Genomic DNA, 24,862 nt, shown 5'->3' on the forward strand with positions numbered 1-24,862 from the left:
ACAACATCTTTGTTGGTATGTGGTGCTGAGGATTGAACCCGGGCCGCACGCATGCCAGGCGAGCGCGCTACCGCTGAGCCACATCTCCAGCCCAGATAAAGCATATTTAAAACACTTAGTGGCTTTGGCGGGGCTGCCAGTCCATACCGCCAGGGGCCACCACATGCCCAGCCCCGCTTGCCCGTGCCCGCCACTCTCCCACCATGCGCAGCTTCCACTACAAGTTCTTGGAGAAGCCCAAGCGGCGGCTGCTGTGCCCTATGTGCAGGAAACCCATGCGCGAGCCCCTGCAGGTTTCTACCTATGGCCACCGTTTCTGCGACACCTGCCTGCAGGAGTTCCTCAGTGAAAAAGTGTTCCAATGCCCTGAGGACCAACTTCCACTGGACTATGCCAAGATCTTCCCAGACCCAGAGCTGGAGATCCAGATGCTAGGCCTGCATCTACAGTGAGGAGGGCTGCTGCTGGAGTGGGGCACTTTGTCATTTACAGAGACACCTGAATACCTGCAGCTTCAATGTAGTTCCCTGCCCCAACCTCTGTTCTGCCATGCTGAGTCACCATGATCTGCCTGCAAACTTGCAACACGACTGCCCCAAGGGGCGCCTTAAGTGGGAATTCTGTGGCTTTGACTTCAGTGGGGAAGCCTTTGAGAGCCATGAGGGTATGTGCCCCCAAGAGAGTACATACTGTGAGAACAAGCGTGGTGCCTGCATGATGCGGTGACTTCTGGCCCAGCATGCAACTTCTGAGTGCCCCAAGTGCACCCAGCCTTGTACCTATTGCACAAAGGAAGTCAATAGGTACAGAGTCACCAGTCCCAGTGCCCAAGGCTGCCTGTGCCCTGCCCTAACCAGTGTGGCATGGGCACTGTGGCTCAGGAGGATCTGCCAAATCATCTGATGGACAGTGGTAAGACTGCCTTGGTGCTATACCCGTTCAAAGACTCTGGTTGCATGCACAGGGTCAGATGCCCCTTCTTCCTGTCAACTCCTTTTTAGCCCACGAAGTCCTAAATGAAGGCTAGGGTTCCTGGCAGTTTAGTTCTTTGAGGTCCTTCTCCCTGCTGTCCAGCTGCAGGTGCTTCCAAGCACCCTGTCTTCCTTATGCAGAGTTGGGCACCTGCTACCCCTTTTGGTAACAGTCCTCTCTTCTCTCATTGCCTGGGTTTTGCCAACAGTGCCATAAGCTGGCAATGGTGTGGCATGTGGAGAAGAATGTGAAGCCACCTCTGGCTATGATGTGTACCCTGGTGAGCCAGCAGTGGCAGGAGCTTCAGGAGCTGCGTGGAGATTTGGAGGAACTATCAATAGGCAGGGATGCAGTGCTCATCTGGAAGATTGGCAGCTATGGGCAGAGGCTACAAGAGGGAAAACCCAACCTTGAGTGCTTCAGCCCAGCCTTCAAAACACATAAGTATGGTTACAAACTTCAGGTGTCTGCAATCCTCATTGGCAACGGCAGTGGTGAGGGCATATATCTCTCTCTGTACATTCTTGTGCTACCAGGCACCTTTGACAGTCTCCTTGAATGGCATTTTGCCCGTCGTGTCAAGTTCTCCCTGCTAGATCAGAGCAACCCAGGGCTTGCTAAGCCATAGCCTTTCATTGAGACTTTCCACTCTGACTCAAACTGGAAAAATTTCCAAAAGCCAGGCACGTGGTGAAGCTCCTTGGATAAGAGTTCTCTAGGCTTTGGATATCCCAAGTTCATCTCCCACCAGGATATCCGAAGGGGAAACTATTTGCAATGGGATGCAGTTTTCATCTGTGACTCTGTTGGACAGCCCAGGAAGATCCTCAGCTGAGTGCAGAGGTTGCAGGCTCAAGGGGAGAAGGGGGCATGGATGGGACATGACTTATCAGGCTACTGGTTGAACCTGGAGAGGGGGCTGGACCCCCTTTCAGCTGCTTATGCTGCCTGGGTTGTTACCCTGTTTTCCCCCTACCACCACGACCCACAGGTGCCTCCAATTGATGCTTCAGCCCTGGCCCCTGCTGGAGGCAGGTCTATGGGATTCAAGGGCTGGAAACAAATGATCCCAGGATCTGTCTCCCCTCCTGGGCAAGGCAGGTATGCCTTGGTGCCAGCCACATTCTAAGTGGACTGAGGTACCTGCTCAGGTGCTATGTCCCAAGAGCTATAGAGGGAGGGGTTGGGAAAGGGAGGTGTAGTTTAAAAAATCTGCTTGAGATTGATTTTCTTTCCCCAGCTGTGTCCCTTCTGGTTATTTATTTACTTAGCACCAGGAAGACACAAAATGGGAGCTCTGATTTTTGATAAATTCTGAATTGTATTTATAAACTTGGTTCTAGCCTGTCTCCTCCAAGTTAGTTAAGGCCCTGGGAGGTTGGGGCTAACTATGCAAAGACCACTGAGAGAAGCAGTGTTGCCACTATGACCCCAAGATCAGCTGACCTGCTGTGTCGCCATCTGGTAGGCACCAGGGGGAACCACAGCAGGCATTGGAAAAGACCTGTTGCTGCCTCCTGGTGGTTAATTGGGAAAGGTGCAGGATAAGGCTGGAGTCCCCAGTTCTTTACTCACCAAAAATTGAATACTATGTCATAAGCAAGTCCCAGGCCCAGGCCTCTGGTTTTTGGGGTTGAACCGAGGGACACTCCGTTAATAAGCTACATCCGCACCCCTTTTTTATTCAGAGGGGTCTCAGTTGCTGAGGCTGGCCTTGAACTGTGATCCTCTGCCTCCTGAGTTGTATCATCAAGCCAGGCTCCTGCTGACAACTGCCATTTATTTAGTACTTTCTGGTTACAGACACTGCCAAGAAGTTAATGTAAAATATTACTTTCTATATTGCTGTCAAGTTAAATTAACTTTTACATCATAGTTAAAAGACCTGTCTTAAGTGGGCCTTATTGAAGTTAATGAGGCAATACATGTTCCTGACACTTTTCTAAGTGCTTAACAAATGTTAACCTAACTGAAGCAAGCCTACACATGGGGACTGAATAGAGGCCTCTTCAAGATGTACAAGGCAAGCTAGTGTTGTGGCTCAGTGGTACAGCGCTTGTGTAAGACAGTGGGTGTAGAGCACTTGTGTGACACACTGGGTTCGACCCTCAGCAACATAAAGAAAACAAATGTCTACAACTAAAAGAAAAAAAGAGAGAGACACTTTAACATTTTTGTCTATCCTTCATATAGGCCTCAGTGGCCACCTGCAGTTACCCATACTTTAACAGCAAGGAAAATTAATGAATTATCAGTACTCTTTCAGCTGGTCCAGGACAGGGCTGAATTTCTCTTTTTCCCCTGGTGGTGGGTATCCTTGTGCATACTACCTATATGATCTACTGAGCTACAATTCCAGGCCCAAGATTTGTTTTAAACTCTAGAAATATCTGGAAATGTAGCTCCAATTCTGGAAGTACAATTGGGCTTGCATTTGGCAAGTTTCTTAGCTACATGGGAATGAATTCTACTTAATTCTAGATTTTGTTGAAATGATTAAATTAACTAATAAAATAAAAATAAAATAAAATACAACACTGAGTGTGATAACACATCTTAAGTTTATTTTATTCTAATATTTCTAAAAACTTGCCAAGATGCAGAAAGAATCTTCCTGCCATACTCACACTCTACCTGGTTACCTCAATTTTACTCATAATCAGATTTAGATTTTTATTACCAGCAGATAAATGCTGAAATATTTGACTCCCAAATTAACTAGAATGCTGCTGGGGATTGCACATAGCGATCCATGTTCCAAAAACCTGTCAATATATTTGGTGGTATTAAAATTATATCAATGGATTTTCCAAAATATTTCTTCAGAGGACCATATCATGAAGATTTTAGGCTGTGTGGACCAGAAGTTCGATGCAGTCATAGCCTAAAACTGCAATATATAGTAACTTAATGCATGATGGCATTCCAATAAAACTATATTTTTCAGGAGAAGGGGGGTGTAACTCATTGGTAGCATATTTGCCCAGTATGTATAAAGCCTGAGGTCAAATATCAACACTTCATAACAAAACAAAAACAGAAGCACTTGATTTGCTAAAACATACTACATGCTGGATTTTATCTTGATCTGATGGTCCATCATGCTGCTAGTGCATTGAAACTTCAGTGATGCCCTGCATGCATGTCATTTTCTTTTCTATACACAACACACTTCATATGGACCACACCATTTTTCTACACAGAGTTTCTGTACAATTCAGTTTATAAAATAAGAATATTTTCTGAATCTGCCCTCTTATGTTTTGTTATTGAATTCACCATTTCAATATGAATAAGTACTTTGAACATCTTTTTGATGGACAGAATGCCTTTATTTTATTTATTTATTTTTATGTGGTGCTGAGGATCAAACCCAGTGCCTCACAGGTGCTAGGCAAGCACTCTGCCACTGAGATACAACCTCAGCCCTGAACATCTCAAGTTCTAGATAATTTTATAAGTCTAGATATACTGGCCATTTGAATTTCTATTACTTGTGAGTCTTTATGATGAAACAATTCTGTGAGATAATTTAATTATATAAAATAATATTTACATGTTATAAATTATAGTAATAACAGAAGTAATTGTATAAAACATAGAATAAGTTTTAATTCAAATAAATTTTGTAGCATGTTGGTAATAAATACCTGTGTCCTGGATAAGATATAGTAATAGACTTGAAAATGCCTTCCTCTAGCACGTACCCAGGAGCCTTCTCTATTTCCTCTCTATCCATATTTGGAGCAGAGGCTTTCAGGATGGGGTTATATAGTACTAATAGCTTTAGGTCATCTCAGTAGACTGGAAATCTTGGTTTGAGAATAGCTGTCTTACTGTAGACAGAGAGGGAGTCCCCAGGGGAAAACAGAAAACATTTTTTTTTTCATTCTCAGTTATAAACAAGCACCATCTGGATAAAAATTTTGATTGCACTTCTCATTTTATAAGGAAAGTGACCCCAAGATTTTTTATGTTGGTACTAATCATAAAAAACTAATTAATGACATCACATGTGTCTCCTAAAAAATTTAAGACACCCATTATCAATTTATATACCTCACAGTGAGATTTAAATTCTAAATGTTTTGGTTGTTAGAAGAAAACATGGAGACTGAATTGGGACAACTACTTCTAGAATAAAATGAAAGGAGTTAATAGGTATGATAAAAAACAGATATAGAAAAGAAAATTAAGAAAAAAGGAAGGAATTCATGACCAATGGGATTTTGATAATTGTTTAGGAAGACAGGTTAAAGAGGCATCCTGCCTGTGAGGGAGCCAGGTTTCTCTCCACTGAGGTGATAGTAACTTCCCTCAATAACTGTGGGTCCTCAGTTATTCTACCATTTGATTCCATTTCTTCACTTCTCTCACTCAAGTAAAGCTTGAATTTTCAGATTTATTCTCTTTGTTGTACTGAAATCCATCACAAAAGCTACACAGGCCATGGCTTCTCTTGGAGGTAATTTCTGTAGCTTCTATAGATTTTAGCTTAGCCAAGAGCAGTCGATGTGAGAATCTTGGATTTCAGTCCAAGAGTACTCTCTCCTTCTCACTTTAGTCTCTGTAAAAGGAAATGTCATTGCTGTTAACTTTGGCTAACTAATATAGGGGAAGCTCATAACTAGCCATGGGTGTGTCCACCTATTGGGACAGAATTGATTAACAGGCCTTGATTTATGCTTCTTGTTGATAGTGTCAGTTACTACTAAAGTCCAGAAATTGATCACCCACAGGTGGAAGGGTTATGCTATTTAAAATATGGAGAAAAAAATGTGGGGCTGCCCCAATGCCAAATATCAATTACTCTTTTCATCAACAGCTCTGTTTATAACATCAGAAAAAACTGTATTTAATATGATCCAGCACTGTTACTTACACAAATTATCCTGCTGAATACCCATCAAATCTTATCAGGTAGCTAGAAGAAAATTATTTTAAAAATATTTTTATTTGTAAATGGATGCACTACCTATATTTTGTTTGTTTATATCGTGCTCAGGATTGAACCCAGTGTCCCACACATGTGAAACAAGCATTCTACTCTGAAGAAATTCTCTGAATGACCACACCTTCCATTACTGAAGCACAAAGCTCTGACCAGTCAATACATTTCTTGTTGACTTGGGCCTTCTCCCAGATCAGATAGCAAGGCTGGTCTTCAGGTGTAGTAATAACCAAGGGCATTGAGCTACACTCACCTATTCCTTTGTAACCCTACCCGTTCTCTCATTTGAATGGCTTCTTCCCAATAAAAAGATTAAGCACATCACAAACTCCTCTCTCTCTATCCATGGACCCCCATAGGTCAGAGAAGCCATCACAGGATGCAAAGAAAAATGTATTTCTCTGTCTCTGTGTGGTTATTGCATGCAGCCCAGTTCACCTAAAGTCACCTTGAGTGTTTAGTCCTTAGACCTGACAATTGGTGGCCCATGCTGGGTCTCCAGGGTACATTCTAGAAATTTAATGAGTTTGGAATCTCTTCATAAGTTAAGTGCACTTAAGGTTCCAAAATATTTTGGACAGAATTGTAGAAAGTAAGTGAATTAGAAGAAAAATCTGTGATGTTAAACTTTATAAAATATCTGGGAATATTTTATCCTTAGAAAGATAAAAATTTTTGCAATGTTAGAAACCTTAAAATATTTAAAGTATTATTAAGATTATTAATAGAATATATTGTTATGTTCAGTCCTCTCCCATGAGAAAATCACTTTTATGGACTTTTTTGGATTGTTTTTGTGAATCTTTACATCTTAAAAAATAGGTAAAAATTTTGGGGTTTTATATGATAGAAATCTGTGCTTGGAGAGTGTAAGAGTAAAAAAGAATTATGATTATGATTATTTATGATGAGACTTTATAAGAAAAAATTTCTACTTCTTGAGAGGGAATTTTTTTATATTTTAGTTATTTTGATGTTTTATAAAGGTGCTCTAACAATTTATATTACAACTTTTTACCACATTCTTGTCCTACCCTATCAGAATGGCTGTAACCCAGCCTCTGTGGACAAAAGAGTTTAGCTGCTTTTCCTCTGGGGTCTGTAAGTAGACCCACAACCAGCAGTGCTTTTAACCATTAAACAATCTGGCCTGGATTCCAAATGCAAACTGCCCTAAGATCTGATAGTAACACTGGCATCTGCCATTAAAACTCACTTTTAAAGTTCCCATGTGCTGCAAGGAAAAATACAAAGAAGAAGACAACACACACTGCAAGAACAAGTGGTAAAGACAAAGCAAGCCACTGCACACTAGTTAGATAAATACAAACAAATCAAATAAAATGAAACCTGCTCTTGAAGCCTTTTCCCCAGAAAATGAGCAACCAACTCCAAGCTGTTTCCATCACCATGGTAACAGCAGGAAGCCTGGCTAGCAAATTAGTCTTCCTAGTTTCTCCTTTTACATTTTGGGTGCTTCCCATTGGTCTTTCCCCTGTCATTCAACCAGGACATCTGATCTTGCCTCCAGTCACTATACTGTACTTTCAGTTTCACACAGACCTGCTAATGAAACTACATAGAGCCTACATTTTTATGAATTCTCACCTGTAAATGCTAACAAAATGTATCTTTTTTAAGGCAAAATCTAATTCCACAGGTTTCTACATTGCAGCCCTAAGTCTGACTTGCTCTCAAGACTAAACAACTTGATTGTTTTTTATCCATCAACAGCTTTTTTTAGGATCTTTCATTTTCCTCTATATGGTTGTTACTAAAAAATTTTATTGATTAGAGGTATAAAACATATGTTTCTTTGTATTTTACTTTCAATTTTGAAGGTTAAAAGAAAGCATTTGTTCACCACAAGAAATAAAGCCAACATGCCCTCTGATGAGCAAAAAAAATTCTATTCTCATCACTGACTATATAGTTAGAAAAAATAAGTAAATGTATGCACAAAGATCTTATTATGTGACCTCACAAATATAAAAACATGCACTACTAATCCAAGGAAAATTGAAATGGACTCAAATGTCTTAAAAAAACATGTTAAAAAAAGTTAATACAATTATAAGTTACGTCCTTATTCTCAATATGTATTTTTCTTGGTATTTGGATAACCAATAGTTGTTAATCCAGAAAATAATTTGCATTCATGTCTGTTTATTCAGTTACTATATATTTATCTAATCATTTTTCTTCAACACGAAATATAAAAATATGTGTAAATATATATATGCATATATGTATGTATATATAATGATATATATATATATGATGTTCTCTATCTATAATTAGAAATATTTAAGATAAATGTATTTTACTATAAACTTACTTTCAAGAGATAATCAAGTGACTTTTAATTCTCAAATCATTGAACAAACTTTATAAGTTGAAAAACAAACGGAATTATTCTTACAAAATTATCTAAGGGCCTTAATTATATTTTAATTAAAATTTAACTGTATTTTATTTCTCTTTATCAATGTACAATAATTTGTTTATATTCTAAGATTTTCAAAAATTATTCCAGAATATAACCAGTAAGAATTCTAAAGGGAAAAGAAGATACTTCCACAGAGAAAAAAGAAATCATCTTTGATTAAAACAAGATCTTTATATTCTAAATTTTAATAGTAAAATCATTTTCCTAATTAGAAAAATCTATATCTAGGTTATGGGGTCTGTAAGTAGACCCACAACCAGCAGTGCTTTTGAGAAACAGATAACTGGGCTGATTATAAAAATATAAACTGATTAATTCAAGGATATTTCAGGTTATTTCCATGATTTTATTATGCTGATATAAGCTAAGATTTTTTTTCCCATATTTTGACATAATAATGACCTATTAAAATGTTAAGTTTATTTTCTTTAAGTAATGACTTTATTGCCTAATGATTCTTACTGTTTAAGATGTGTTAATTTTAATAAATAAATTCATGTTTTTGATTAAACCCTAAATATAGTAAATGACTGACTTAGATTACAATTTTGACAATTCTCCTTGAAGACTAATTTGATTAATTCAAAGTCACTGCTGATTCTTGTGTATTACATCTGTTTGTTGGATATTGTAAAATATGGGAGAACATTTTATTAGGACTGATGCTTTCCAAATTAAAGTCCTATGTTAGTTTTAATCAATAAAAATTACAAAATTTGTTGGAAATTCAAAAATATATAAGTTCTCTAACAGGACCTATTATCCATAAAAATATGGTAATATGTACGTACTACTTCCTGCACTGAGAAGTTACCTTAATCATATTTTCTAGAAGACAATTAAGAGACACCTATTCAAAGGTTAATATTCTAAGAGATAAAGATACTTTGAAACCTTCTCACCAAAAGAGACTGAGGGTTCCTTTTAAATTGTCAAATTACACATAGTATAAAAATAAATCATCTATTCTATATATGAAAAATTTACAGTGATTAATAAAAGATGTCTCATTTTCATAACTAGCATCAATTACTATTAATAGAGATGGCCTTTAAAATTGCCTACTGGAAACTAAAATTGAAGGAAATCTCTGAAACTTAATATAGACCAAAAGAAATTAAAAGAGACTTTAAAAAAATGCAAACTCATATATTGTATCTTTCAAAAATTATGTCAGATATATATTACTTAGCTAAACTTTAAAATAGATGATCATCTCAAAAACAGTTTTATAAAAGATTTATCTTATCCATGTACCAGTAACACACAATAGGGACATGTCTGACAGTATAGAGAACAGAGAATTCCCTGGGACATATTAGTATTAAATAGAGAAAATGCCTAAAAAATAATTTATTTACCCTTTAAAAAATTTTACTGCTTTCATAGAGAGACTTAAATAGAAAATAGAGCACCTTTAACTTACAAGGGTAACCCATTTTTAAAATATGAGTTTACTATCCAGTTAGCCCTAGATATTCCAAGACAGTTACATAGGTTAACATAATTCTAGTCTATTTTTAATATTACACCATAATTAAATGATTAAATTTTTCTAAACAAAGAAAAAAAGACAAACTTACAGACAAAAGAATTAAAATGCTAATCTTATGCTAAGAAAAATAGGCTTTCTACTTAAAAATTTTACTCTTCTTCTAAAGTAGGAGAAAATTTTAGAGACCTCTAAACATTGAAACAGGGCCTTATTTCTTAACCTTATCAACAGTTTTTTACTGAAAAAAAAAATAAGCCTAGAATAGTTACCCCTAAATATAAAACAGAAAGCCAATAATAAATCAGCTCAATAACTGATAGCTAATTCAATAAGAAATCTAAAATGGTGAATATTTTCTCAACCTTAATAGTGTGATATAATATGTTGAATACTTGATGTTTTTAAAACTGGTAAGGCCACAAATTATACATAATTGTCAAAGCTAATTTTGCTACATTAACTATAGTTATTTAACATGCTTATATAACTGTTTATTTATAAACAAAATTGCTTTAACAAGGATCCCTCAAGGTAATTGCAATTTCAATGCCATAAAATTCTAATTAAATCACTATCTGAAATAATAATAATGAATTATGTTTACCCATTGATATTTGAGATTCAAACATCCCCTACTTACTAAGTTTCATAATAATAATGACATTTTTTCATGGATTGATAGACAAAAGATTATTCATTTTTCTAAACCATTTTTATTAATTGTATTAATTGATTATCATAATATATATTATAGGTTATTTATATATAAATAGTAAATATATATCTCTTATATACATATATATGTATATGTGTATATATATGTGTGTATCTATCTATCTATCTATTTAGATAGATAGATAGATAGATAGATATCTAGGTTTATTTAACATATGTAATTTCAATTTTGGATATATATAATTTCTCATGTCCCTAATAAAGACCACTGCTTCTAAGTTAAATACTCTGTCACAGTCAACTTTCCAAATTAAGATAATTATTTAAGTTAATCTGGAGCTAATTTCAAAATACACATTTTTATATACAACTTATTATATTCTTTAATTTTGATAGTTCTGTTAAAGTCAAAATCAGGTTATACATATAGTAAAACCTAAATATCTATTTGTCATGGTCCCTTTAAATGACTTTTGTGAAAATCTAGGACCAACTACAGATGGTAAATCTTTTATTTTTTATTATTTAAATAGGTGTACTATTATCTATAACTTAAACTAATGATACTATGGCTGACAGAAGACCTGTACTCAATTTTGTTAAGTGAGGAAAAGGGCAGAAACAGAACCCCATAGAACACAATAAGTCTTACAAATATTACAAACATTTTCTTAATTGTGATACTGAGAGTTCTATGGTACTGAACATGAATCAGTAAATTAATCAGATTTCAAAAGGTAGAGTTTCACCCAGTAATTGTGAAAATGGCTGAAAAACCTGACACAGAAAATTGAATCTCCCAGATACAGAGTTTTTAGACACAACACTTCATAGCTTTGTCAGGAAAGTAAAAATTATGAACAAGTTCTATGATGATGATCTTGGATCAAAAATCCAGTGAAACAATAGCTAGACTGTGGAACCAACCTAGATGCCATTCAATAGATGAATGGATAAAAAAAATGTGGCATCTATACACAATGGAGTACTACGCAGCACTAAAAAATGACAAAATCATAGAATTTGCAGGGAAATGGATGGCATTAGAGCAGATTATGCTAAGCCAACCTAGCCAATCCTTAAAAAACAAATGCCAAATGTCTTCTTTGAAATAAAGGGAGCAACTAAGAACAGAACAGGGAGAAAGAGCATGAGGAAAAGATTAACATTAAACAAAGATGAGTCGGGGGAGAGAAAGGGAGAGAGAAGGAAAAGTATATGGAAATGGTAGGAGGCCCTCCATGTTACACAAAATTACATAGAAGAGGTTGTGAGGGGCAAGGGGGGGAAGGGAGAGAATTGAACAGCAGCAGATGAGGTAGAGAGGGAAGATGGGAGGGGAGGGGAGGGGGGGATAGTAGGGGATAGGAAAGGTAGCAGAGTACAACAGTCACTAATATGCCATTATGCAAAAATGTGAGTGTGTAACCGATGTGATTCTGCAATTTGTATTTGGGGTAAAAATGGGAGTTCATAACCCAATTGAGTCAAATGTATAAAAGATGATATATCATTTGCTTTGTAATGTTTTGAACAACCAATAAAAAAAATATTGAACATAAAAAAAAAGAATTCCCTCTGCCCCTTTTAATGCTTCTTGGTTTTACCTTGAATTTTATCTTTTTTTTTTAAAGCAAATCAATATTAAAAAAATCCAGTGAAAGATATAATTCCCTATTTGACTTTTAATTTATATTAATAAAGGTGGGATAAGTGGAAAGCCACTCTGAATGACAACACATTGCATCCCTGAAACACAAGACTCTGACCAGTCACTACATCTCTTGGTAACTTGGGAGTTCTCTTAGCTCAGTTAGCAAAGAAGGTCTACATGTGTAGTCATAACCCATGGGGTTGAGTTACACTCACCTGTTCCTTTGTAATGCTACTCCTTCCCTCATTTCAATGGCTTCTTCACAATAAAAGGGTTCAGTACATGCTCTTTTATTTATTTCCACACACCCCTGTAGGTCAGAAGAGTCATCACAGAATCTCCCCAAAAGGTATTACTCTGCCTCCGTGTGGTTATTTCATGCAGTACTGTTTACTTGGAGTGATCTTGAATGTTTATTCATAAGACATGACATTCTATCACTGAGCCACCACCCCAGCCCAGCATAATCATTTTATAAGCTACATGGTGGAATTTTTTTGTACCAGCAATTGAAGCCAGAGTTATTAGTCACTGAGTAACATCCTCAGCCAGTTTTAATATAGACAGAATATTTGACTAATTTGCTATGTTGCTGAAGCTGGCTTTAATATCATGATTCTCCTGACTCAGCCTCTCAAGACACCAGAATTACAGGCATGCATCACTGTGCCTCACTTTGCTATGAACTTTCTAAAACGCCATTTCAGATCATTTTCTCTTCAGTATGAATGTAGTAAAATGACATTGGAACAAACGTTCTCAGTATTTAAGGAAGTACTGGCTACTGTACATGAAGGTAGCTTGTCACACATGTTTGAGTTAAAGTTCAATCAATTTTCTTGAGTAGGTAAGATACTAATTTTTCCTCTAAGGTCTTTTGTTTACCATTCTCTATAAAGATCTTGAAAATTTTGAAAATGCTTTTGGTAGGAGAGTGTGAAAAACAAGCTCAAGTACTCATAAGAGACAAAATGTATAGCATTAAATGAGGCGTTTACTGATAATATTGTAAGATCCAGTGTCTAGGTGAACAGGCAGAAACAATGAGAATTTCCTTCTCTAGTTTACAAGGTCTTTCCCCTTGTTCCTCATTGATGAGTATGTGAGATGTACAGTCTTCCTGAACATTGCCTAACTTTAACTGTCTCTATTGGGTTTTTAAAATAAATGTCCTTTTAGTTGTCCTCCCTCCCTTATTGTGTTGTGGAGGGAAGGTCATCACTGGTGATCAGTGTTAGTCAGGCAAGACCATTTCCATTCACTTCCTGTCTGCCACACTCAGTTGTTACCTGTTGGTGACACTTTGTTCTGTTTCCTCTTTTCTGATATTTGTATATCGTCAGTGAGTTCACAATTAAAACTAAAATAGTGTATTTTGAAAATGGACTACTGGACTTTCTATATCTTACAAAACGTTCACCAAAACCTCATAGGGAAATAAAGACAGAGTTGTGGTGGGTCATTAATTTTTAGAATGAAGGCATCTGTGTCACTGAGTGAGGACCATCCAGGTATAGCTCATAGCTGAGGTATGAGAACCCCCAGTGTGTTTTGTTTGTTTTTGTAGACAGGCATTATTTTTCTCAAATAAGGTTACATTTACAGGGCAATTTAGCATATACAGAAGAGTTCCCATATGCCTCCTCTACACACAGATTTTTTTTTATTATTTACATCTTGCATATTCATTTTAGATTCATTATCATTAGAGAACCAATAAAATGGCAAACGAGACTAATTGGACTACTTGCTATTTATTTCTACAGAAATTGATAAAATATCCTATTGAGTATCCACCATTATGTTACATTATTAACAGTGTCAGAATGTAAAATTTTCCTGTTCTTAATTTCCTCGCTGTCTCCTATTGCCTCTGAAACTCTGGAACCATTAATACTTTATTGTCTATTCTTTAGCATTTTTCAGAGTGTGACATAGTTGAAGTCACACAGCTATGGCATTTTAATCCAGCTCTTCTTTAAGCACTATGCATTAAATGTGCCTCAGTGTCCTCTCATATTTGTTAGCCCATTGATTTTGTCTTCTGAACAACACATCATTTGATGGAAATTACACTTTTTAATTAAAAATATGTAAGTGCTCACTGAAGGATACCTTGTTTGCTTTCTGTTCTGGGCAACTATGAATAAAGAAAGTATAAATATTTTTATTTTTGTGTAATTATGGAATGGAACTCAGGAACTCATGCACACTAGGCAAGTGCAGTACCACCTAGCTGTATCCACAACTTAAGACCTTATAAAAATGTGCATGCAGGTTTTCATGTAGGCATTAGATGTCAACTCCATTAGATAAATATCATAAATGTGATTGTGACAATTGTGGTTAAGACTGTGTTTAGCTTTGTAAGAAAATGCCCAACTTTTCCAAAGTGGCTGTACAATTTTGTTGTCCTGCTAGAAATGAATGAGAGTTTGTGTTGAACCTCCACTTACACAAAGCTGTTGGTATTGTAAGATTTTTATATTTACTCATGCTTGAAGATGTGAGTAATTTCTAGTTATAGTAATCCAGCTGCTCAAGAAGCTGAGACAGGAGGATGGCAACTTCAAAGCCAGGCTCAGCAAAAGTGAGGTGCTAAGAAACTCAGTGAGACCCTGTCTCTAAACAAAATACAAAACACAGATGGGGATATGGCTCAGTGATTGAGGGCTCCTGAGTTCAATGTCCTGTACAAAAAAAAAATTATCTGAATCCTAGGTTCCCCATGATGAAGCAGTATCTTCAATGTGGCCTTAGTCCTCATGGTATGAACCATGCAGCTTAACATCCTATGACATAAGATATCTTTCCTGTGATTATTCGTTGTCTGTATATACTCCTGCATTTTTTCCTTATATTTTTAGATTGCTTGTAGTGATGTTTATCATAGAAGCTAACACTTATTGACTCTTTATATACCAGACATTGTTTTTTGTGAGTAACTAATTCTCATATTTCTCCCATTATCCTTATTGATTCTTAGAATTATGATCATTATTTTATAAACAAAACATTTGAGGTCCAGGCTGGTAAAATAATTCACTTAAGGTTTTACAGCTACTAAATGACAGAGATAGAATCATATCCCAGTACAAATATCTAAATTATTATATTCTGCTCCACTTTGGAAATAAACAAGCAACAGTAATCAATGCATTGATACTAAACACCACACTAGCCTTTGTCATATGCCAGCTAATCATCTCATATCACTGCAGACAATAGTATGACTCAGAGATGTGTATGTCCCTGCTTAATAGGAGAAAGAAATGGGAGTACTAAAATCACATGTCACATAAGCTGCATGGTTCACAACATGAGGACCAAGCCCTCATTGAAGATACTGCTTCATCATAGGGAACCTAGGACTCAGATAATGCTTTTTTTAATTTTAGTACAGGAGATTGAAATCAGGAGCATTTCACCACTGAGCCACATCCCCATCTCTGTTTTGTATTTTATTTAGAGAGAGGGTCTCATTGAGTTGCTTAGCACTTCATTTTTGCTGAGACTGGCTTTAAACTTGCCATTCTCCTGTCTAAACCTCTCAAGCAGCTAGATTACAGGCACAAACCACTGTGCCTAGCTCATATAATGTTTTATTAATCTCTCTGTCAAAATACAGTTTCTACAAATTTATTTTGAACCTGTCAATAGGTACCCAGAGTGCCCAAGAATCCACTTCCCCTTCTCTTGTATTTGGTTTCCTCATCTATAAAACTGATCAAACCAGACAATAACTCTCTTATTGCAAAAGGGTCCTTTCTTTCTTTTTTTGTTCTTGTTTGGTGCATATAGTTGTATATAATGGTGGAATGTGTTGTTATATATTCTAACGTGCACACAGTATAACAATATAATTTGGCAAATATTATTCCCCAGCACTTCCCTTCTCTCTCCATTTCCCCATGTCTTTAATCTACTGTTCTTTGCCAAGGGGGAGTCTATGACTATAGGTAGTATTATCTAAAACTCTCAGGTCACAATACAGACAATATGTATTGGTAAAGTATACCCTGCCTCACTACAGCTTGCATTAACCATTATCTTGTCCTATATCATAGGATCAAAAACATCAGCAGCATTGATGCATGGGTTAGTGTTTATTATTAAATCCCAGAACTTTTGGACTTCCCTCTTATTCAGGGATGAACCTTTTGTATCTATGAGTGTACACAGCACTTTCAGCTGCTGGTCTTTGGTGGAACTCTGTAGGTTCCCCATTTCCCCTTCCTCAATGCTCTGTGAGGGAACATACCCTGTCTTATAGGCTTACCTCAGGTCCCTGTTCATGCGCCAGTTGTGAGGCCTCTCTTGTCCAGTGAGGAGGTTCATGGAACAGGATAGAGGAGAGTGAGGCTGCAGAGTCACTAATCAAGTACTCCAGAGACGAAGCTGGAAGCAGGTCTGATTTTAGTGCACAGATACCATGTATATATACTCAGGCATAAGCTAAGCAGATTATAGGCAGCCACCAATACAATTTTTGACTAACTGTCCTTGCAGGGACCAATTGAGAAGCAGGCCATGAAGGAAGTGTAGGGTTTGAAAAACATGGCCTCACACCCAGGGCTGTGCCTATGGTATAAGCCATCTGCCACTCACACACCTTGCATGAGGGGAATGGCCTGCCACTCAGACACCCTTAATGAATTCCATGTATGCAGTACTCCATGCACTTGTTTCAACTTATCTGTAGTAATTTTATTTGAAAATTATTATGTGGTGGATACACTTGATGTTTTGATTCATTGTGGTATATTCACATATAAAATTTGGGCAGATTCATTCAAGTGTTATTCCCTTTTCCCGTCTCTTCTTCCTCCCCTTCAATACACTTCATCTACTCTTCTGATATTTTTCTAAATTTTGATTAAATTTCCTCTCCTTTTTTTTAATGATAGTCTCAAAAGGCACTGAGATTGTTCAAATTTAATATAATATCTATGTGATAGTGAAAAACATAATTAGTCATTACATGTAATAAAACTGTAAACATTTCAATGAACAAAATGTTATTAGTTTTTGTAAACACCAACTACATATTTTATTTGAAATGACTACTACTGCTAATATTATGTTAGCTAAGATTTTTAGTATGTTTGTCCTTGAGTTTATGAATTGCTATAAGAAGAGTTGAAATATGTTAAGTACTAAGAAGTAGTTTAAAGCTAGAACTATCAGTCTTTTAAATTCTTATTCCTTGTGCATAAATTCTTATGCTTTGTGCATATTTATACTGAAAAAAATTCCATGTACAATATAATTTTAGCATTATAAAATATACTAATACTATAAGATAAAAGTAATTCTATAAAATTTCCAGTAAGAACTGATGTTGTTGCTAAGTGGCAGTGCTTGCCCAGCATGTGTAAAAAGCTGAGTTTAATCCTCAGCACCACCTAAAAATAAATAAACTAAAGGTATTTTGTCCAACTACAAATAAAAAAATATTTTAAAAATTCAGGTAAATAACAATTCAAAGCATACTTATTTGCGGGTTTTGATGGAGAAAGGTTAGACTTCAAAGTGCCTTCCTAGGACCTACTTAGGAGACTCCTCTGTCTCCACTTTCATTCAGATTTGGAGCTGGGGCTTCCAAAATGAGGTTATATGAGACAGAAGCTTTGGCTTATCTCTCAGTAGACTGGTAATCTTGTTGCATCTCAAGTCTGACAATACCTGTATTGCCATAGTTTGAGAGGATGTCCTCAAAGAAAAAGAAAACTATTCCATTCTCAGATAATAGTAAACAAGCCCCCTCTGAAGGAAAACTTTTTGATGTGTAGCTATTGTTTTCCAAAGCAGGAGACTTGCATTTTGGAGGCTACCAATTATACGAAACTGAACTTAGCCCACTAACATGGATACAAAATGGGTAAATCCTGGCATAAAATAATAAAGTATAAAAACTTCAAGGGTTATATATGAATAAAATAAAATGAAAAGATACATTTTCAGGTCTGTCTGCTGAAAACATCTCCCAGTAATCACATTCAAATATCAGTGTATTTAGCTTTCAGTGAAATTTTATTTCTGAACACCTAAGTGAAGCCAATATCTCAGTGACTCGTGAAAACTTGGCAGAAGGATTACAAGTAGAAAGCCAGCTTCAAGAACTTAATGGGGCCCTAAGCATCTCAGTGAGGACTTCTCTCTAAAGAAAATATAAAAAAGGTCTCATGGGTAAAATGTCCTTGTATTCAATCCCAGGTATAAAACAACAACAAAAAAAACTCATTGGAAAAAAAAAAGAAAATTTATAGAGTGAACTCAGACATCACACGCTGAAAAGAAAAGAAAAAAGTGAAGGCAGAAGTTAGTGAGGGTTGTCAGAAAGAAAAAGAAAGAGAAGAGAGGAAGAAATCCATAGACTAATGGAATAAATTCCCCTGGACTTTAAGGTAGGTTAAAGATGACATTCCTGAGTGAGCCACTCTTTTCTTCATTGTGGGAAATATTTCTTTCAAAAATAACTTTTGTTATCCTTATTGTCCTCCATTTTATTTCACATCTTATTCTCTCAAGTCAAACTTGAATTTTGTGGGGATCTATACTCATTATTCAATACAATGGTGCATGGAATGACACATTCCATCCTATAGCTGGAAGCGAAGTTCTATATGTATTGGAGATTCTAGCTTATCCAAGGGCACATGGTGTGAAAACTTTGGATGTCTTTTAAACAGGATTCATATTTAGGTATGGTTAAAACCTTCATTTTTTTTTAAAATGTCCTAATTAGTTATACAGGAGAGTAAGATGCATTTTGACACATTGTACAAAAATTTCTTCTTTCTCTGTCTGTCAATAGTGTAGGATCACACAAGTAGTGTAATCATTCATATGTATAGAAGAATAATGTCAGTCTCATTCCACCATCTTTTCCTTTCCCATATCTACCTCTCTTTCCCTTATATCCCTCTGCACAACTCAAAGTTAACATTTAAGTTTTAATCGCAGTATTATGTGACTCCAATAACCTTTTTCAACATTATTGATATATCTTTATTCATTTATTTATATGTGGTGTTCAGAATTGAACCCAGCGCCTCACACATGCAAGGAAAGTGCACTACCACTAAGCCACATTCACAGCCCTCCAACGAAATTATTTTTGCATCTGCATATCCATTTGTCCAAGCACCATCAGTGATTAGACTGTCCTCTAACCACTGTGTATTCTTATAAAATATTCATAGGCAACAGACAGGTGGGTTTAATTCTGGGTTATCTACTTTTTCCATTAATCAATGGGTTTGTGTCCTGATACCAGTACCAACTTGTTGTGATTTTTATAAATTTAACTTACAAACTGTGAGTAATATTTCTTTTAAAAGTATTTTATTTTTGCTATCTGTGTCACTTTTCTGTTTAGTCTGAATTTGATGACCAGCTCTCCTATTTCTGCAAAATAAAAAAAAAAAGTAGTTGGGATTTTGATAGAGATCATTTTAGAGCTATTGATTATTTTTTTCAACATTTCCCTCTTGTCAAACTAACTACATCATCTATGAACATGGAATATATTCTTATATATTTTGAACTATTTTATTTGAGGAATGTTTTATATTTTTTATGTACAAGTTTTTTTGGTTTTGGTTATTTTTTCTATACATTTTATTTTTTATGAAAATATAAATAATTTTTTTTAGAATTTTACATTAAAATGTTCATTACTGTTATATAAATCAGATGATCTTTTCAGTATTTATTTTGTAATCTGTTATTTTGCTGAATTCATTATATTGGCTGTGGCAGTGATATTTTTAACCTACATTATTTGGCATTTTTATATATGGGATCATATTACCTGCAAACAGAGATAGTTTTACTTCTCTCTATCTAATTTGGTTGCTTTTCCCCCAACTAAATATTTCACAATTTATTTTTACTGAGCCAACGATTGTTCTTTTACTGATCTGCTATAAAGAATTGAATGACTTTAACACACTTCTCTCACCACTTAATAGATATTCCATAAAAAGTAGAATAAAACAACTATAGAACTCAAAATAATACAATCAACAACTTAGACTTAACTGACATACATAGAATATTTCAACCTGCTTCAAGATAATATGCTTTCTTCTCAGCAGCACATAGATACTTCTCTAAAATAAACAATATAGTATGCCACAAATGAACTCTTACCAAATACAAAAAAGTAGAGATACTATCATGCACTTTATCAGATCATAATGGAATGAAATTGGAAATCAATGACTAAATACAAAATAAAAATTAATCCAACACCTGGAGACTAAACAATATGCTACTTAATGAACAATTGGTTGCATATGATATCAATGGGAGATTAAAAAATTTCTTAGAGGTAAATGAGAGAATAGACGCAACATATCAAAATATCTGGACACTATGAAAGCAGTACTATGAAGAAAGTTCATTGCATGGAGGTCATTCTTTAAAAGAAGAAAAAGTCATTGAATAAATTTTCCCACATTACATCTCCAAGCTCTAGAAAAAAGAAGAACAAATCAACAGCAACATCAGTAGAAGGCAAGAAATAATTAAAATTATAGCTGAAATCAATGAAATCAAAACAAAAGAAACAATTGAAAAAATCGACAAAACACAAAGTTGGTTTTTTGGAACAATAAATAAAATTGACAGACCCTTACCTACACTAAAGAAGGGAAGAACAGAAAAAAACTCAAATTACCTGCATATGTGATAAAAAAAGTAACATCAAAACAGATACTACAGAAATACAGAAAATAATTTCAAAGTATTTTGACAACTTATAATCCAATAAAATAGAAGATATTGAAGGCATTGACAAATTCCTTAACTCATGCAATTTACCCAGATTGAATCAGGAAGATATACACAATTTAAAAAGATCACTATCAAGCAATGAAATAGAAGACGCTATCAGAAGCTTACTAACCAAGAAAAGCCTAGAGCCAGATGAATACACAGCCGAGTTTGCCAAAACCTTTAAAGGAGAACTACTATCAATACTATTCAATTTATTTCAGGAAATAGAAAAAGAGGAAGCACTTCCAAACTCATTCTATGAGGCCAATATCACCCTAATTACAAAACCAGGCAAAGACACAACAAAAAGAAAGAAGAAAACCATAGACTAACATTTCTAATAAACATCCATGCAAAAATCATCAATAAAATTCTGGAAAATCAAACACAAAAATATCAAAAAAAGATTGTGCACCATGATCAAGTGTATTCATCCAAAGAATGCAAGGTTGGCTCAACATATGTAAATCAATAAATGTAATTCATCACATCAATAGACCTAAAGATAAGAATTATATAATCATCTCAATAGATGAAAAAAAAACATTTGTCAAAATACAGCACCCTTTATGTTCCAGACACTAGAAAAACTAGGAATAATGGGAACATATCTAAACATGATAAATGCTATCTATGCTAAGCCCCAGGTCAACATCATTTTAAATTAAGAAAAATTGAAGGCATTCTCTCTAAAAATTGGAACAAGACAGGGATGCTCTCTTTCACCACTTCTATTTAACCTAGTTTTTGAAACATTGGCCAGAGCAATTAGACAGACTAAAGAAATTAAAGAGATACATATGGGAAAAGAAGAACTTAAATCAGCACTAATTGCTGATGATATAATTCTATATCTAAATTAACCAGGAAGCTTCACCAGAACAAATTCTAGACCTAATAAAGAAATTTAGCAATGTAGCAGGATATAAAGTAAACACTCATATGTCAAAGGCATTTCTGAATATCAGTGACAAATCCTCTGAGAGGGAAATGAGAAAAACTACCCAATTTACAATAGCCTCAAAAAAAAAATACTTGGGGATCAACATAATGAAAGACGTAAAAGATCTGTACCATTAAAACAACAAAAACCTAAAGAAAGAAATTAAAGAAGACCTTAGAAGATAAAAAAAAATCTATATTGCCATTGGATTGGCAGAATTAATATTATCAAAATGACCACACTACAAAAAGCACGATACAAATTTAATGCAATTGATCAAAATCCAAATTGCATTCTTCATAAAAATAGAAAAAGCAATCATGAAACTTATCTGGAAAAATAAGAGACTAGAATAGCTAAAGCAATCTTTAGCAGGAAGAGTGACATTACTATACCAGATCTTCAACAATACAACAGAGCAATAGTAACAAAAACAGCATGGTATTGGCACCAAAACAGACTAGTAGACCTGTGGTACTGAATATAGGCACCAGACACTAACTTGCAAAACTACAATTATATTATATTATACAAAAGTGACAAAAAATGCACTGGAGAAAATATAACCTCTTCAACAAATGGTGCTGGGAAAACTGGAAATCTATATGCAACAAAATAAAATATAACCTGTATCTCTCACATGCACAAAAACTCAACTCAATATAGATCAAGGACATAGGAATTAAATCAAAGTCTCTTTATCTAATAGAAGAAAAATTAGGCCCTAATCTTCATCATGTGAGATTAGGCCCCAACTTCCTTAATAAGACTCCTGTGGCAAAAGAATTAAAATCAAGAATCAATAAATTGAAAAACACAAACTATAAAGATTCTTCCCAGCCTAAGAAACAATCTGTGAGGTAAATAAAGAACCTATATCTTGAGAGCAAATTTTTCCTCTCACACATCAGATAAGGCATTAATCTCCCAGGTATATAAATAACTCAAAAAGCTAAGCACCAAAAATAAATAAATAAATAAATAAACCCAAATAACCGAATCAATAAATGGGTCTAGAACCTGAACAGACATTTCTCAGAAGAGGATATAAAATCAATTAACAAATACATGAAAATAATGTTCATTTTTTTTTAATTTATTTATTTATTTATTTATTTTTATTTTTTTTTTTTATTGTTGGTCGTTCAAAACATTACATAGTTCCTCATACATCATATTTCACAGTTTGATTCAAATGAGTTATGAACTCCCAATTTTATCCCGTATACAGATTGCTGCATCACATCAGTTACCCTTCCATTGATTGACATATTGCCTTTCTAGTGTCTGATGTATTCTGCTGTCTATATTATTCTCTACTATCCCCCCTCCCCTCCCCTCCCCTCCCCTTTTCTCTCTCTACCCCTTCTACTGTAAATCACTTCTTCCATTTGAATTATCTTGTCTTACCCCTCCTTTCCTCTTATATGTCATTTTGTATAACCCTGAGGATCGCCTTCCATTTCCATGCGATTCCCCTTCTCGTTTCCTTTCCCTCCCACCTCTCAACCCTGTTAATGAAAATCTTCGTCTCAAGCTCTTCGTCCCTACCCTGTCCTTGTTTCCTCCCCTTATATCAGAGGAGTCATTTGGTATTTGTTTTTTAAAGATTGACTAGCTTCACTTAGCATAATCTGCTCTAATGCCATCCATTTCCCTCCAAATTCTATGATTTTGTCATTTTTAAATGCAGAGTAATACTCCATTGTGTATAAATGCCACATTTTTTTAATCCATTCATCTATTGAAGGGCATCTAGGCTGATTCCACAGTCTTGCTATCGTGAATTGTGCTGCTATGAACATCGATGTAGCAGTGTCCCTGTAGCATGCTCTCATTAGGTCTTTAGGGAATAGACCGAGAAGGGGAATAGCTGGGTCAAATGGTGGTTCCATTCCCAGCTTTCCAAGAAATCTCCATACTGCTTTCCAAATTGGCTGCACCAATTTGCAGTCCCACCAGCAATGAACAAGAGTGCCCTTTTCCCCACATCCTCTCCAGCACTTATTGTTGTTTGACTTCCTAATGGCTGCCAATCTTACTGGAGTGAGATGGTATCTTAGGGTAGTTTTGATTTGCATTTCTCTGACTGCTAGCGATGGTGAGCATTTTTTCATGTACTTATTGATTGATTGTATGTCCTCTTCTGAGAAGTGTCTGTTCAGGTCCTTTGCCCATTTATTGATTGGGTTACTTGTTGTCTTATTGTCTAATTTTTTGAGTTCTTTATATATTCTGGTTATTAGGGCTCTATCTGAAGTGTGTGGAGTAAAAATTTGTTCCCAGGATGTAGGCTCCCTGTTTATCTCTCTTATTGTTTCTTTTGCTGAGAAAAAACTTTTTAGTTTGAGTAAGTCCCATTTGTTGATTCTAGTTGTTAACTCTTGCGCTATGGGTGTCCTATTGAGGAATTTGGAACCTGCTCCCACAGTATGTAGATCATAACCAACTTTTTCTTCTATCAGATGCCGTGTCTCTGATTTAATATCAAGCTCCTTGATCCATTTTGAGTTAACTTTTGTGCAAGGCGAGAGATAGGGATTCAGATTCATTTTGATGCAAATGGATTTCCAGTTTTCCCAGCACCATTTGTTGAAGATGCTATCCTTCCTCCATTGCATGCTTTTAGCCCCTTTATCAAATATAAGATAGTTGTAGTTTTGTGGATTGGTTACTGTGTCCTCTATTCTATACCATTGGTCCACCCGCCTGTTTTGGTACCAGTACCATGCTGTTTTCGTTACTATTGCTCTGTAGTATAGTTTGAAGTCTGGTATCGCTATACCGCCTGATTCACACTTCCTGCTTAGTATTGTTTTTGCTATTCTGGGTCTTTTATTATTCCATATGAATTTCATGATTCTTTTATCTATTTCTACAAGAAATGCAGCTGGGATTTTGATTGGCATTGCATTGAACTTATAGAGAACTTTTGGTAA

General features: G+C 35.4%; 1 pseudogene; it reads left to right on the forward strand.

Moving 5' to 3' along the window:
* The first annotated feature begins 203 nt into the window (after positions 1–203).
* Positions 204–1,807, forward strand: LOC144250597 (TNF receptor-associated factor 4-like; annotated as a pseudogene).
* Positions 1,808–24,862: the final 23,055 nt, after the last annotated feature.

Source organism: Urocitellus parryii, chromosome 16, assembly GCF_045843805.1.
Source record: "Urocitellus parryii isolate mUroPar1 chromosome 16, mUroPar1.hap1, whole genome shotgun sequence".
NCBI lineage: Eukaryota > Metazoa > Chordata > Mammalia > Rodentia > Sciuridae > Urocitellus > Urocitellus parryii.